Raw genomic sequence first — 6,000 nt, 5'->3', positions numbered from 1 at the left:
TGTTCTTGTTGATTTGTGAGATTTGATTTTCATTGGAATTAAATAGAATAGTTATGTGAAACTTATTCAAATTTGATTTGAAGACTATAAAGTACAGAATTGTATAAGGTTTCTCTCCCTCTAGCCTTTGGGAGAAGAATAAACTAGAGATATTTTGGAGTGACTCACATTATGATTTAGTTGGTCATGGAGTATGACTTGGCGCTTCAACCAGGTTAAATACTTGTTTTACGGTTGCTTTACTTTAGTTATTTTTTTCCATTGTATATTTTACTTAACCTTTACACTTGAATAGTTTTTATCTCTAAATTTTTGTGACCTTTCACCCTCTCTTTCTACTTATCGATCCTTCCTATAGTGTTAAAACCAGAGTGCTATTAGAGAATGTAGAATTGAGAATGCATTAGAGGGGATGAATAAGACTTCACTTGCTTTTACTTAATCGTTTTGGATTGTTAGTGCGCAATAAAAATAAAATATAATATAAATTAATAATAATAAATATAAATACAGACAAATCACGATTACGTGGTTCAGTAGCCTCTCAAGGTTCCTACTTAATCTTGAATGTGACCCACTATTTTTTTCCTGATCCTATCTCCAACCTTTCAAAGATGGAGAAGTCTTTGACAAATCTAATCTTTTTTGATAATACACAAATACAAAATATATAATACAAATAGTAAAAAAGTTGATAGCTTCTAGAAGTCTTGAATGCATGCAGTAGTCTTCTTGGAACTTCTCGAGTCACATTAATAACACTAACTTCAAGAGTTATCAGAGCTGTAAAGAATAATGAGTTATATATACTCATTGTCCGGGTGAAGTTGATTATATAATGATGTTTCGGTGCTCGGAGGAACCTCTCTAGTTGCTCAGAGCCTATTGTTATCCAATGACTTAGTCTCCGTTGTTTATCCATATTCCGATTGACCAAACTTGCTATCAGTCACCCGGACTCCTCCTTTGTTAGCTTCTGTGTCCATATACATGTTGAATCCCATGTTAACAAGATATCGCCCAACTATTGATTGGACCTTTTGATTGCCCGAACCACTTCTAGTCGCTAGAACTACTTCTGATCATCTAAACCTAATCGTCATCCGAGCACATCAATGCTTATCCTGAACAAGGATTATCTCTGACTTTTAATCTTCCATACCTCCTTCTAGTCAACTGGATTGTTTGGTTAACCAACAACCTTTTTTTGGTGGCTCAAAAACCTATTTTTCCTATAATACAAGCATTAGTCCAAATATAACATACAACATAAAATTTAGTCTAGTATATAGTATGTCTGACCTACTAGGTCTGCTTGGTATTTAGTCAATCTAATCTATCGAGACGTCTTACTTTCTTAGCGTTCATTCCTTCAAGACTTTTTCTTTACCTAAAGTTTCTTCTAGAACATTTACACATACATAAAGTTTACTGCTTTAGAAATTTTCTCTTGTCAAGCATCCAATCCCCCTTTAACTTTCTTGAACTTTACACCTATCTAATGTGTACTTCTTTAGGATTTCCACTGTTGCCTAACATCTTGTTTCCTATAACCTATTAGGACTCCCCATTTGCTAGACATTTGTCGTATTTGATCTGCTTGAAGTTTACACCTACATCGAGTTTACTCCTTTAGGGTTTCCACTCTTGGCAAACATCTGATTTCTTATAACCTGTTAGGACTTCCCACTTACCAAGCATTCGATCTCATTTGCCTTGTATGGACTTTACACCTATCCATAGTTCACTCCTCTAGGATTTTCACTCTTTCCTAACATTCGATTTCCTACAACCTGCTAAGACTTCCCACTTACTAGCTAGACATTCCATCTTTTTTGATCAACCTAGACTTTACACCTACCTAGAGTTCACTCCTCTAGGATTTCCACTCTATACCTAACATCCAATCTTATTTCCACTCTATACCTAACATCCAATCTTATGTGACCTGCTAGAACTTTATACCCACCTACTAAGCATTTGTCATCTTGATCTTCTTAGATTAATTTTTAGTCAACCTTGACTAAAGGTCGATTGTATCAATAACCTTCCTCCCATATTGACACAATCAAACATATGATTAAACAACAAAACCTAAACTAGAGGTCAATTGCACTAATAGAGGAATCATTGCCAACAAAGGCATGAACGAAAAGAAAGGGCTCTAATACCATGCATCTACAATTGATATCACAATGGAATCATTATGTAGGACTAACCGCCGAATAGTCAAAGTTTCCAAAGTTTTCCATCACTTTCTACATCAAAGTGAGACAAGCATATGATTTAATGGACATGTTTACTACTAGAATATTTCATTTTGACATCACTATCTTTCAACGAATTAAACTTCATATATTGATAGTTCAAATGAAGTACTTCATTTAGATGGACTTTTAAAGGAATGTTGTAGTCATCAAATGGTGAAAGTAGTTAAGTTAGGCAGTCGACTAAAGTTTTGGCTAGTCGATTGAGGTAGCCATTATTAGACTAAAGATTGTGGGGATCATGGAAATAATCAACTAATGGTATATATAGGCATATGACTATTTCACAATTGAATAGAATGGTAAAGGCTAAAGACTAACTTGAAAGCTATATAAAGAGAACTAAGGAGAGTCCTTGAAAACTATATAAGGAGAACTAAGGAGAGTTGTGTTTCTAATCTTTTAATTGTGTTCTTATTTGTCTTGTAAAACTTGTAAAAAGTTTCCTACCTAGAAGGAGAAAGCATAGTGTTAATATAAGGATGCCCTAAGTTTTAGGATGGATAGAAAGGCTAAAGAGGGTAAATAACTTTTCTCACTTTTGTTTGTTATTCTCAACTACAACAGTTAGTTATGTTGGGACACTTCAAAGCTACAGAGGGGGTGAATAGCTCACTCGATTCGTTGATAATGATCTTTTACAATAGAAATACTCTAAGCGAACTTCTCAATGATAACACAAAAGATTTACTTGACATCCATCTCAAGATGAGGTGACTGATTCAAGGATCCACACCCAAGTACACTCTCCACTATGAAAACAATCCTTCTCAAAATAATCCAGAGGTAGAAAAATCTCATGCAAGCTCACACAAGAATGCAACTCAAAACAAGAAGTAAATGTACATAAATACAATAAAAACCTCTTCCTACTTAATCTCTTGTAGCTTGTAATCACCTCTTGAAACTTAAAAGTACAGCAACACTTGTCTCCAAGAAGCTTCAAGAACTGGTGACAATGGTGGAGAAGAGTCGGTGAAGTGTTATCGCGTTTGAACTCGTCGTCGCTTTTATATATATACTTTTAGGGCTCCTAATCGATTAGGTTTGCTCCCAATCGATTGCCACGTCATATCCCAGTGATCACAGTCGTCCAAAGCTCGCAACCTGCATAAAGTTATATCTCAATTGATTGACCAATCGATTGGGGAGACTTCAATCGATCAACTGATCGATTCAGAGTGCCTCTATGCTCTCACAAAAGACCCAGAATCGATTGACCAATTGATTTTGGCTACCTCGCAATCTCATAAGAAAACCTAGCCCAACTGATTGATTGGGGAGTAGCCCAATCGATCGACTGATCGATTGGGAACCTTTCAGTGCTCACGAGAATGACTATCAATCGATCAACTAGTGTATTGGGTTGCCTTTGTTTGTAGCACTCTCCCAATTAATTGACTGATCAAATGAGTTCTGGCTCAATCGATCACTTGATCGATTGACCAACCCTAACTTGCTTAGCTCAAGTCTAGGGTTCTTATGCTCAACATCCGCTCAACCGTGATCTGTTGGGACGGGACTCCTCATTGTCTAGCATCTGGTCAACCTTGATCTGCTGGAACTTCGTCACCAAGTGTCCTGTCAACTCTTTAACCCACTTGAATTTTTCTCCTCGTATTAAGTGTTCAGTCAATCTTGATCCACTTGGACTTACCGTCATCAGATATCCGATCAACCTTGACCCACCTGACTTTCTATTTTTTGGCTTCACTCACCAGGACTTCCTCACTACCTAGATTCACTTACTAGAACTTTTCCACCTGGTTTCACTTACCAAGATTTCCATCTGTCTAGTTTCACTCACTAGGACTTCTCAACTATCTGGCTTCATTTATCAAGACTTTCTCATTGTCTAGCTTCACTCACTAGGGCTTTTCACCTAGCTTCACTCACCAAGATTTTTATCTGTCAAGCTTCACTCACTTGGATTTTCTAATTGTCTTGCTTCACTCAATAGGACTTTTTTATTGCCTAGCTCCACTCACTAGAGCTTTCCAATTGTTTGACTTCACTTACTAGGACTTTACAAATGTTTGATTTCACTCACTAAACTTTTACACCAAGTGTCCAGTTAACACTGATCCACTTGAGTTTTCTTCTTCTATTAACCTTCCTGTTGGACTTGCCCTTGTCTAACCTCTAGTTAGAACTTTCTAGTCAAGTATCTAGTCAACCTTGACATACTTGACTCTTTTGGTCAACCTTTAACCATCAGTCTCCTATATGAATAATTACACCTGTAATATTCATATATTGTCAAACATCAAAATTCAAATATCAAGACTCAAGCTTGAGCCAACTCAAGCTTAGTCAATCTAGTCAATCTTGACCCAAGAGAAAATGGATCAACAATCTTCTCCTTTTTGATATTTGACAATACGTTTAAGTTAGCTTAATCTCATAGCCTCAACTCCTTCTTCATGCTAAAGCATGAATGAGGGTTTCCTTCATTCTTCCCCTTTTCAAGAGGGTAATCTCCCCCTTTTGGTAAATGAGGGTTTCCAAACTTAAACTGTACATTCTCCCCTTTTAACACATCAAAAACTCTCCCCTTGAAAAATTATCCACATATTGTTCATAACCTCACTTGCTATTCACAACATCACAATGAAGGTCTCATATCCTTCATTGTCTCTAAATGCTCATCCTAGAGCATACATCCATCACAATGAAGATTTTCAATCTTCCATTATTCTCCAATGCTTAACCTTGAGCATTCATAATAATGAAAGTTTATAACCTTCCATTATTTCAAAATAAATCTAATTCATGTCTTTAAGGAGTAACTCCCCTTCAAAACATGCTTTAACCTTCTGTTATTACACTAACAATGACTTGAAATTCTTAAATCTTTAGAAAACCCCAAACCGAAAGTTTTGAGGTTCAAAATTCAACTTTAAAACTAAACCTCATCCTAAACTCTAATTTAGTCTTCCTTAACCAATTCATTCTTGTTTTTATCAAGAAAACAACTCTTAAATGTTCATAAATGAGTTTCATAGGGTCAAGGATGGTTAACACGACTAAATGTGGCTTAATGGATTGAAATAAGACCATTTCAACCAAAAATAGCTTTTCTAATCGATTAAAGTTAGAACTCAATCAATCAAAGTCATTCAATTGATCAACTAATCAATTCCGCGAGCTTTTGTTCGTGACAAAACTACTTCAATCAATCAACCGATCGATTGAAGTTCGGGTAAATCGATCAACCAATCGATTCCACGAGCTTCTGTTTGTGAAAAGTCTAGTTCAATCGATCAACTGATCAATTGAAACCCCCCTCCCCAATGGATCGGCTAATCGATTGGGTTTTTTATTTTTCTGAAATCAACTTTTGGCCAAATTTCAGAAATGCCTAAATAATTCTACGATTTTCTAAAAAATCATAAAATTTTGCGTAGACATTATTTATGCCATATACTATCATGGGAAAAAAAATAGTTTTTTAAGAAAATAATTCTTATTTTCAAAGATTGACATAAAACTTAAAACCATTGAAAACTTCAATGTTTTGCTCTAGTTTGTGTTTAACTATGCAATGGTGATTCCTATCAAAAGATAGCTTTCACCAAGATTTTCTAAAAGAATTTTGAAATGATTTTCAAAACCAATTTCCAACCATGTTCCTTGAACTAAATACGCATGACTTGTACACTAGCTTTCCCAATGATTGGATGACACTTAACTAAGTGTTTTGATGAAATTGAAACTCAAAAGATACACTAAA

The sequence above is a fragment of the Zingiber officinale genome, chromosome 5B (genome assembly GCF_018446385.1).
Source record: "Zingiber officinale cultivar Zhangliang chromosome 5B, Zo_v1.1, whole genome shotgun sequence".
NCBI classification, from domain to species: domain Eukaryota; kingdom Viridiplantae; phylum Streptophyta; class Magnoliopsida; order Zingiberales; family Zingiberaceae; genus Zingiber; species Zingiber officinale.
This window is presented reverse-complemented; position numbering follows the sequence as displayed.